The following is a 12,506-nucleotide window of genomic DNA, read 5'->3' as shown; positions in this document are numbered from 1 at the left end:
ATTTGAATAAAAGTGCAAAAAGCACCTGAAAAGCTACAAAAATCTAATACTTCCATGCCAAAAAAAAGAAAGGATATTTTACAACTATAGTCACTCTTAAAACTAATTACTGCTAATATGAACTGTAATTTCACAATGCCATTTGGTTTTCGGATAAGATAAGCTACAGTAAATAATTAAGAACAATTTAATGATACAGTTGAACCCTGATTTAACGAATTTTGCGTTTTAACAAATTTTTCTTTTTCCCCCGTCTAAAACGATAGTCAAAACCCCTATTTACCGAATAATAAACCCCGAAATAACAAATTAATTTAACAGCCGAAATAATTTTTTTGTCGTTAATTTGATTTGAGAAATATTGTATTGTTTCGAAATGTTACATCCATATTGTCCTAAGCAGAAAAAAGACTTTTCTTGGAATCAGCCATTTTTTGACGGGAGAGGGCAAAGGGACAATCGACGAATAGTGATTCTGATGCAGAATGTGATAGTGAAACTCCCATTAAGACTTACTTTTTCAAATGTTTTACACGGCCTGGAAACTGAAAACATTTCATGCAGCAGGTTTAGTCCAGTAGAAATAGTGTTAGTGGTCAAACAAATTGCTACAGAAATGATTCTTGTGGGAAATGGTAGGAAACATGCTCCTAATGAACATACAGAAAATGTACATCCATACCGTTGAGACAAATTTGTTTTTAGCAGGGCTGCGGTGTCGGAAGAAAAATGGCCGACTCCGGAATTTTGAACCGTCCTACTCTGGCTTTTTTATTTATTTTTTAATCCCACCCCTCATAAGGGGGGAAAACCCCTAAACAGAGATTGAAATATTAATTCCTTTTTATGAAATTTTTGCATTATTTCATTGTAAACCTTCTTACATTGTATGTAAACATACAATGTAAGAAATTCAATTTGAAAATCAAATTATCCAATAGTTGTGATTTCTAAAGTGAGATTACTTAAAAATTCCTTTTTAAAAAAATTGGAAAGGATTAATTTGCTACCCTTTAATGTTTAACAAATACAGTGAAACCTGTGTAAGTTGACCGCTTGTGGTGCAGTACTTTGGTGGTCAACTTAGACAGGTGGTCAACTTATAAAGGGTGGTAATGATTTTTTTTTTTTATTTTTTTGTCATTTCTTGCACCATGGACCATGTATTCATTTCTGGAATAATTGGTACTTACTCTTTCTGTTTAACTCACTTTATTGTTTAACATTACTTTGAAACAATAATTTAAAATGTTATTCAAATATTTTTGCTTTTTTACTCGTTTTTTACTAAATTAGACACTAGTTTTAGAAATTCCGTATGTGTCAGCTAATTTTCGCCGACTTTCTACCTTTTCATATAATTTTAATCATACTTTTATCAATCTCAAGTTCAACTAACTTTCTTTTTGAAACCATTTTATGTACAACTTTTACACAAAGAGCAACAAGCTGGACTCTCCTAGTTCATAAAGGCAGTTGAAAATGAAAATCTCCTATCTCTTAATCTCTTGCACCAGAAATAAGTAACTTTTCTCTTTAGCACAATTCCAGTGTTGCCTCAAAATATTGCTACTGGAAGAAAAGACTTTGTACTTTTTCTACTGACACCAGTTTTCTGTTTTCATTGAACGGAGAGTACAAAAAGCAATCTCAAATAGAACAACAAAAGAAAAACTTCGGAGAATAAAGAGCAGCATAAGTTTTATGCTGCTGTTTTATTTAGTTGGTAAAATGCTGGTCTAAAGCATCAAAATTATTCTTGAAAAACTATAAAAAAAAATAATAATAAAAGAAAATAATTTGCTTGATTAAGTTAAAAAAAAAAACAAGTGGTCAACTTACAAAGGGTTTTTTACAATACTCCAAACCAAATTTGGTTTACATTAGTGGTCAAGATAGACAGGTGGTCAAGATAGAGAGGTGGTCAAGTTACAGAGGTTTTCCTTCATTATATGAGATAGGTCCAATTCCGTTCCCGACAAAAGCGGTCAACATAGGCAGGTGGTCAACTTACAAAGGTGGTCAACTTTACAGGTTTTACTGTAGATGTTGATCAAACCCTGCGCTTTCAATTTTTTAAAGCTGTAACTTGAAAGAGAAAAAAAAACTTTTTTGCTAAGTCAAAATCTTTTCTTGAGAGGGGACGGTCCCCCCCCCCTCCCGATTGACACATATCTGGTGGGTGACACCTCAACTTAATTTCAGAGTCCATGAAAATTGAAATACTTTAATTCGGAAAAATGTCCCCAATAATAAATCTTAAATTTCATCTTAAAAATTTCAACGAAAACATTGCACTATATTGAGGGGAGAGGTCGGGTACATGTACGTCTGGAACAAATTTTACACAAAATGTGGCGGTATACAGCTTTGTACGAATAGCTTTTACTATATTTATATTTCTTGGCTCAATTTTAATTTTATTGGCAGCTTTAGAATTAACTTTAATATGAAGATTTTAGGCTTAACTACAATTATTGAGAGTTGTAACCAATAAATCATGTACTGATTTTATTTTGTACTTTTTAGTTATAACCAAGCTTTCTTAGATAAAGTCTTTAGATTTAAAAAAACATTTATATTTTGTCGGATGTTTTGGATTTGCGCTTTTGTGCCAACACTCATTTGAATTTACCAAGCACCGTCAGAAGTTTCATGACTTGCTCAAACGATTCATTCCTTTTACTCTTTTATAACTGAGATCGAGGTAACAAAATATATTATTATTTTTATATGAAAATGATTCTTTAGAAAATGTTAGGCACAAAACTGTTTGCTGACAGTTGCTACCAGTTAAATAAAGTTAAAAAATAAGCAAACTAGGAGACTACGGCGTAGGTAGCTGTTACAAAAATTTCGATAAACAACCAAGTCAGCTAGCTGGTTGCTACAATGACTTATTTTCTTGTTAGTAGGCCTTTATACTGGTAGTCAGTTTTTTAAAAATTGCAAGGAAAGTCTGAAAATTAAAGAAAAAAAGAAACACTGAGTCGGAATGTTTTCGAACAACTCCGACTCTTTTACCTCACAGGGTTCGTACGGGTCATGGAAATCCTGGAAAGTCATGGAAAAAAATTAACCAAATTTCAGACCTGGAAAAGTCATGGAAAATTGAAATTTTCAGTCTAAGTCATAGAAATTTATTTTCAGTCATGGAAAAATGTTCTGGGAAAAAGTAACAGTTAGCTAAAAAGTGTATTAGAAATCTTGAGTGATTTAGTATTGCACTAAGAAAGCTATTTAAACTGGAAAATTGAAAGATCTCAAAAAACATTGCATCCAAGTTTGTTTCCATCACTCCTAAATCTTTATTTTAAAATTTATCCGAGTTTATCTCAATTTGTTAAAGGTTTTGGACAATCTTTAGTCATGCAATAGAATACAGAAATAAGGGAATTCTAATGCTCAAAAACAGTAGTGCCCAATATGCGGCCTGCAAAACTAATCCATGCGACCCACTGGTACGTTCAGTGTCATTATTCAAACATGTTCTGGAATTTTTGAACCTATTAATTTATATGCATTTGAAAATGTACAAATAAGTAAACAAGTACATTTAAATCAAAAGATTTATTTACTATGAAAGTTTTTATTTTTATTTTTTTTAAATAAATATAAACAATTTTTAAAATAAATATAACCTGGTTTAGAAACATGAATTTACTAAAGAATGTGTCTTTATTTTAACGAACCAAAAAATTGTCAAGTTGACACTAAAAGGCAACTTTTGAAGCAAATTTAATGAAACTTAGTAATGATTCATTCAACCTTTTTAGTACAGTGCAATTAGACATGAACCCCAACATCCAAAGTAAAAGTTTCCCGTACACTCCAAATTGTTGTATACTGTCCCCATATTGTTTGGTAAAAAGTTACACCGTTTTCAGCGTCGGGTTTGGGGGGGGGGGAGAAGTTGGTAAATTAGTAGTTTTTACCAGTTTTTTGGAAATATTTAAAAAACTATGGCGTTTAGCGCGAAAAGTGTAATATACAAAATAATCTTCACTAAATTACGAACAAAATGGTTCTAAGCATTATTTTGTCGAGTGAACGATTCCAGAGTTACGGCGGGTGTAAAAGTAGAAAATTTTCGCATTTTAAAGAATTTTTGGAAAATGCAATTCTACCTCCTCCGTAAACAGAAATAACTAAACAATTTTATTAAAAAGTAATATTGTACAATCGTATTCTAGTCTAAAAGAAACTAAGAGGCACCACATGGAGTTAGAAATGTAGAAATACTGGGAACGCGAACCGGTTTTCTGCAATTTGCGTGAACTGTGATAAAGCACTTGAAGTTAGACTACTAGCTTCAAAAAAGATTGAAAACAAAACATTCAGAGATAGACTAGAAAAGAAAGTTAGCTGTTCAGTCTCTAGCCTCTATTACCAAGTCTATGACAATTAGCAACACCACTGTATGTGTGAACCCTAATACCAGGGGTGTTTGTGATCCGAAATTTCAGAAATTTCCGACAATTTTTGGTTGACAACACATTCTAAAACGGAAAAATTATTCTAAAAAATAAAAAAAAAACTTGAAAAATAATTTTTATCTATGATTTAAATGATTTTTTTATGCATAATTTGAAGAGTTTTTACTGGGGAGGGAGAAGGGCCGAGCTTCCTCATAGTTTCAGAAAATTTCACACTGCCTTCAGAAAATTTTACTTGAGTCCACGCGCTCCCCTGCCTAATACTCTTTCACATCGAATGGTGTGCACTGTAAGAAAATATGAGAGACTTTAAGAAATACTGTTTTTGCCACGAAAAAATATTCTAATAAGCGGGATATTCCAAAAACCGGGATAAAAATAACACATTACATTGGTTTGGTACATTGAAAATGTATTATATTAAGCGGGATATTCTTTTAACCGATATTCTAATAAGCGGGCTCGCCCTGTATTTTAATTTGAATTATGTGCATATCCTCCACCCTTGGTTCCAGATTCAAATGAATCATCGATCACCCCTTATTTAGAAAAAGTGTCCTACATCATTGATGAACATCACCTTCTTCATCGTGTTTTCTGACGTCTCCCAGCTACTTTCAGACAGATTTGCGAGCAATGCATAAATTACGTAATTGCTCATTATAGGCCAGCAACTTGTTTTTGATGAATACGAGCAAGGAACCACAAAAGATGAAGAACAATTACGTAGATCACGTTCTACCACTAACATTGAAGTCAAAGTTGAAGACTCAATCGATGTAACTATCAACCAAAGTGAATTTCTAAGAAAAAAATGTGCCTTATTTCTCTCCTGATAATGTACTTGCAAAGAGGCGGTTGCACAGTTCATCAAGCATCGCGTGACGATGACTTATTTATAGTTTTAACAGCGATTAATAAAGCTAAGAATGGAGTTGAAGCTTGTGTGATTGGTGATGACATGAACTTACTAGTCTTGTTGAATGTTCACACACCATCAGAAAACAAATTGAAAATGGTGGTACCAAAGAAAGACAATCAGCAGGAGAAGGTGTGCGCAGAAAAGTATTTCTTTCTTGCGATGTTTGGAGCAAAGAATACTGAAGATCTAGATAGCTTTCGCTACCAGTGTTACTTGCAGGCTATTGCAAAGCAGCCCATACATTCATTGTTCACACACACACAAGTTGGCTTACCCTCACTTCAACAGCTACCAGGCAGCATTCATATAGAACCTACCACCAAGTTCAGCAGCGGCTGGATGAAAAAAAGAATTTACCTCCAGTGGGGGTGAAAGAAGATTGGTGAATACCTGAGACCAATTACAACAATCTTATTAGTTGGTCCTCTTTGGTATAAATACCGGTGTCCATTTGGTTGCTGTCAGTTCTCTCGCAACTTCTGGTTGTGCTGGTGAGCTTTTTGCACCGATGAAGAAACTCCATTGTAGCCTTGAAATAGTTATATGCTGTATTTTCTTCAATATTTGTGCTTTATTTACGTTGGTTTTTTCACTTTAATCAATTACAACAATGCCTTCTGCAACTCCCAAGGAATTACTTTCCCTCATAGTGCGCGTTTAAAAAGCCGAATGCGTCCATAACTGGGCGAGTGCAGAAGTAATGGTCTAAACTGCTCAAGCATGTACAGTAATTGTTCAGGTCTAGGAAGTAATAACAGGGGCACTTATATCATAGACAAAGATCTAGAAGAGGACGGTGGTATGCATGAAGAGGACTGAATACTGGTGAATACTTTGCATCACAATATGTCGCATTCAACGTTCTACATTTTTATTAAATATTAGTATTGAACTCAGTTTACGAACGTCAAAAAGTTTGATAAAATATAGTTGCAATATACAGGCAAAAAAGCCTATTTTCTAAAGAAAAAACTTCAAAAGCAGCACTTATAAAAATGTTATTAAAAATGATATAACTATAAATCATAATTGTTATGAATTTTTATAATTTAAAATCATCTATGTTTAAAATATATTCATTCTTATTGCGGCATTGTCTAGAGAAAGTTTGGGTTTCTCCGTGCCACAGATTTACATAACCACGGTCCATGAATGCTTTTTTCCCCTTAAAAGTAGAGCCCCTTGAGTAGGTGGTGAGGTTGTCGTTCCTTCAAGGGCTAATCCCAAACATACCACCAGCACCATAAATCGCAATTTGCTTTTACAAAACACTCCTCATACAAAAAATTAGTTTCCTGAGTGATAGTGAATTTTTTCAGAGTGATAGTGAATTTTTTTTCCGAAAAATCTAAAAAAAATGCGAAAATTTTCTACTTTTACACCCGCCCTAACTCTAAAATCGTTCACTTAACAAAATAATGTTTAGGACCATTTTGTTCGTAATTTAGTGTAGATTATTTTGTATAAGGCACTTTTCGCGCTAAACGCCATAGTTTTTTTAAATATTTCCAAAAAACTGGTAAAAACTACTAATTTACCAACTTCTCCCCCCCCCTCCCCCCAAAACCCCGACGCTGAAAACGGTGTAACTTTTTACCAAACAATATGTGGACAGTACACAACAATTTGGAGTTGACGGGAAACTTTTACTTTGGATGTTGAGGTTAGACCTTTTTTCGGTCTATTTGCACCGTACTATTTCCCCAATCATTATCATTCTACCTGTTTTTTAAAAAATAGTCAACATTTAAGCATCATTCACTGTAAACTTAAACCCATAAACTTTTACTTAACTTAAACTTATATGATGAAAACAGGTAAAAATTATTCATTTTTTTAGGTGTACACTGATATTTTTTCAATTAGGTAGTGGCATTCACATAGAAGTTTTGCTAATGCTCATTTCCAAAAATAAAATAAATAAAAATAAAATTTAAAAAAAAATGGCAAGTTTTATATTAAATAGTACTATTCTCTTTATGTAACAAGGTCATGAAAAAGTCCTGGAAATGTCATGGAATTTTTTTATCCAAACTGAGTATGAACCCTGACCTCAAAATCAGTCCGACTCCACAGCCCTGGTTTTTAGCCGCCAGGGTTCGCGTTTACGCGCTATAGCGGGTTTTTTACGCAAATTCGCGGGAAAGGGACGCAACTTCCGCGAAAAATCGGGTCCCAGGGACCCAGAAAACCCAAAAGATAAGAACCAGAAAAAAAATGGGAGAAAATGCTTAAGATCTATTTAGTAAATGCTTTTAAGCTTCAAAATGACCAGGAGAATCAACAGAAAAGGACTAAAATGACCCTATCTGTTTATCAGCTATTCAAACACACCCCAATTGTGGACCAGTCAATGGAATTTTAGTGATAAGACTGGAGCTTACAGTGACCTCCTGGGCAGAGCTCAGGGAGCAAGTTCACAAATAGCCCATTGTACTGTATTCTAAGAATAAGCTTTCCCTCAACTTTTATCTTGAGGAAATTCCTGAAAACAGAAATGAAGACTAAAAATAAGAGAGGTTTTCAATGCAATCTTCAGGATTAATACAAGACAATTGTACAGTAAAAATATTGCAATTTGGTATTCATGTAGCCAGAATTACTTTTGAAAATCATCATTTTGCATCCCCAATAAAAAGAGGGGAGAAAAAAATGGCGAATATTTTCCAGATCGCGCTAAACACAAAGAGTTCGGAACTTTACATTTTTCTTGTTAAATTGCTTATGAATACTTGAATTTTATACAAAAGCACTTTAACCTTGTTCTTTTTCTAATAATTCATCTCTTTCTGATGGGTTATTTTTATTTGGACTTGCAAAAGTCGGGTATTAATCGATCGCGCCATTTTCAAAATGGCGCGATTTTAAAAATAGAACAAAAATCAAAACAGATATTTTGAACAAGTCAAAATAAAGTCAAAGTCAAATATACTGATTTAAGATTGCAAATGAGCAATTTTCACACTCATATGAGAAAATGTTTCGTTTTTGCGATCGCGATTTTTGCGTTGGGTTTATTCGCTTGCGATTTATTATTATTATTATGTAATTGCCAATGATAATTGGGAAGGGGGGGGGCTGTTTGCTTTTTTCACTAAGAAATTTGAGTTAATCTCATTGTAACTGAGTCTTGCAAGTGTATTATTTGAAAATAATTTTACAATGATAAAATCAGAAAAGAATTAGGGCAAAAATAACCAATTTATTTTATTTCATGCCTCCCCCCCCAAGTATAAATATTTTTATATTATTCATTTATGCTCTAAGATTTTCTGTTTAAAATTTAAGGGACTCATTTTTTCCACCAAAGGACCCAAATCTATTTCATTAATGGGTCCCTGGGACCCATGTTACGGATAGTTGAGCGCGAACACTGGCCGCCATTTTGAAAAATCGTAAAAAAATTATAACATTTAAAACAAATTATTTGTGTGATCAAATGATAGAAAGTTTCCAGCTAAAAAGGAATAAAATATGAAACATTAAAATAGAAGTGAACATACTAAAAATATTCCCCGTACTATCCCAAAAAATTGTGTTTTTAGCCGCCATCTTGAAAGTCATGAAAAAAAATTTAAAAATTCAAAAAAAATCATGCGTGATATCAAATAAAAGGAAATTTCAAGCTGAAAAGGAATATAGTGTGAGATATTTAAAGTGAAAAGTGAACAAAGTAAAAATATACACCCGTGTTACTGTGAAAAAGTGTTTTTTTTTTTTTGCTGCCATCTTGAAAAATCATGAAACGTTTCCAAAATTTAAAAAAATAATCATGGGTGATGTCAAATAAAAGTAAATTTCACACTGAAAAAAGTTTTTAATCAGCTTTTTGAATCGAAGTGTTTTTGAAGAGGAAATAGGTCGAAAATGGTAAAAACAATTATACTGACATGAACTTGTATTAGCATTGCAAGTGCTAATGCAATTCTTCATAGGCCATAATCCATTTGCTATTCTTTCAAGTGGTTTATGGAACATTTTTCGCGGATTGATGTATGGCAAAAACAAAGTTACTGCAGAAAATGCCGATGTCATGTCATTTGAAGAACTATCCAAGATAAACTCACTGATAAGAGCATTATTAACAATGAAACTGACCAAGCAGTAACGAGTACTGAAAAAAGAATTATCACTGCTGGTGAGATTCACTACATAAATTTACATCTTTTAATACAGAGGATACTTGCAAGTATCTCCTAGACAATAAAGCTCAAGATCTTAGTGAATTTCTAAATTATGAGTTATCTATACTCTGCCAACTGCACTATTTGACCATAGTACTCCGCAAAAGAGAAAAACAGATAAATCTTCACTGGAAAAATCATTAGATAACTTGAATGTGAAAACGATATAGCTGTATCGTAGTACTTCCTGCTTTCTTGATGGTGGCGCATTGGTTCATCAGTTAGCATGATCCACGTCTAAAATATTTGAAGATAGGAAAGTCAACAGGAAGCATATGAGATCATAGTATTCAATGGGTATAAGAAACCAAATATAAAAGACATGATGCACAATTTGCGCATAAAGCAGTTGTCAGTTGAAGTAGTATTTTGATGAAAATTCACATATCATTATTCCGAAAAACACATTTCTATCTAATTCTGTGAACAAGTTTTGTTAACATATTGGCAAGTTGTTTTCAAAGGAGAGGTCATTCTATGATTCAAGTGGAAGCGAACTTAGGGTGATAGTGAAAAGGGCTGTAAAAATTGTCCCAAAAAACATGTGACGGTAGTTGCGGATGATGCAGACATTTTAGTTATTTACTGTATCATTCTTTTAATGATATTTTACACATCGCCCCCGAGGTTCCCCTGCTCCTGTCACTGTAGGATCTCACCAGATGAATTACAGTTTGTCACACAATCTGATAAAGTTCGTGATATTCAAGCCATTCAGAAATCTATTGGTGGGAAAGCCTTGTTATGTTTTCTTAAAATGCCATAATAAATATACAGTAATAATATTCCAACTATTATATTTATTAAAACTGAATCCAACATTGGCTTCCATATTAACCAACTAATAATACAACTGAATAATAATATCTATTATCACTAGCATCTTTTGTTTTAAAGATTTGACTCTTAAAACTGTTGAGCACATGCCATTTCATATCATTGAAAGATGTTACTTAGGAATCAAATATTTGGTTGAAATTGGTTATGTGATTATTGTGTCAATAAATGGAGATAACATCGACACAGGCCACTTAAACGCTGTAAGCAATACCGTAGGAATATAGCTTTGGCTAAAAAAAGAATTTAACATAGTTCGTACACCTCCAACACAAAATGCATCGAAATATTGTCTGTATAGAGTACATTTGCAGGGCTTTATTTGGAAAAACCTTGAATTACAAACTCCTGATCCCACACTTTGGGGATGGCAGTTGGTGGATGGAGAATTTCAGACAATATTCAGGCTTGAACCCAGCACTAGATCAACTCTTAAATATAATTAAATGTACGTGAAAAAATATACTAGAAGAACCATGTGACACTACAAAATATATATGTCGTCGATATGGACTTCCATACTCAGTAATTTGTAAAAACTGTTGTGGAAATAACTGCACAAACACGGGAAACATTTTGGATGAAGATGAGATTTCATTTTGATGATTTAAATATTTTATAAAACTCCTTTGTATGATTTTGATCTTTCTTCCTAGTTAATTTTTTTTATAAAGAATGTATTTATTCATCCGTTTTGAAAAATGTCCTCTGACGCAAAGTTATCCACATTCTTATACCACTTAGATGAATAAATAATGTTTTTCAAGACAAGAAGACAAGAGACTTCAGTGCTTCGGTTCCTATTTCATTATTTCCTTTCCTCAGTCTGAATCAAATTTTTTTTTTTTTGAACATGAAATTTCCTTTCATTTAATACCACACATGTTTTTTATTTTTAAAAATTTTCCATGATTTTTCCAAGATGGCGACAAAAAAAAAAAAAAAACGCTTTTCTCGCTTCCATACAGATGTAAATTTTCATTATGCCCACTTTACTTTAACTATCCTATTTTATATTCATTTTCAGCATGAAATTTCTTTTCATTTAATACCATTTGCGATTTAAAAAAAAAACATTTTATGGTTTTTCAAAAAAAAAAACCCCACATTTTTCACTACAATATAGATGTATGTTTTTAGCATCTTCGCTTCTCTTTAAGTATTCCATATTACATTCCTTTTCAGCAGGAAATTTCCTTTCATTTGATACCATACACGATTTTTTTTTTAATTTTTCATGAATTTTCAAATTAGTATGTTCATTAGGAGTGTGTTACCTACTATTTACCGCAAGAATAACTTCTGTTGCAATTTGTTTGACCCCAAGGTGTTTTTGCCTATTTCTACTGCACTAGTAGCAAAAGACAGTATTTTCTTCTCTTTATAAAGTCGAAAGAGAACTATTTCGAGTTGAGTATCAAGGAAATTGTCAAACGTCGATTACTCCGTAGATTAGAATTTCAAATTAACCACATGTAATACGTTGTGGAATGCTGAATAAAAAGTGTACACTTTCTAATTATGGATATTTTTGCACAGTTGCTTATTAGGGGTTTTAGGTAAAGTGCATTTTTTTATATATATTTTTCACACCACGATATTACAAATCACCCCGATTTAACGCATAAAAGTTTCAGTCCCAGTGAATTCATTAAACCAGGGTCCGACTGTGCTTATAAATTGAATGTAAAAATGCTGAATACATTTAAATGCCTACATTTAATGAGTTACATTCCCTCAAACCTGCATAGCTTAATATCAAACTGCAAATTTTATAGTTACACAGATTTTAGAACACTAATTTGTTTATTCTTTGCAATGTTGGCTCACAAAATTATCTATATTTTTAGCTAACTCATTACCAATCTTAATATTCTATGGTTATCGACCTAGTTTGGACATACCATACAGCTCACGCTAAAAATTCGGGGTTTGAAAAAGCTTTGCCCACCTTTTTTTTTTGTTTTTTTTTTTAAATAAAAAATGATTTTTTTTTCATATGTGGGGCTCAGGAGAGTGAGGCCAATACTGTGATTTAACCCTCTTAGCTGCATAACATGTTCATTCACTATTAAACTTCATAGACCAAGTTGAGTGTACTCAGCCATGCCACCAGGAGGGTTAACA

Source organism: Uloborus diversus, unplaced genomic scaffold (genome assembly GCF_026930045.1).
Source record: "Uloborus diversus isolate 005 unplaced genomic scaffold, Udiv.v.3.1 scaffold_213, whole genome shotgun sequence".
In the NCBI taxonomy this organism is placed as follows: Eukaryota; Metazoa; Arthropoda; class Arachnida; order Araneae; family Uloboridae; genus Uloborus; species Uloborus diversus.
Note: the sequence above shows the minus strand (reverse complement) of the source record.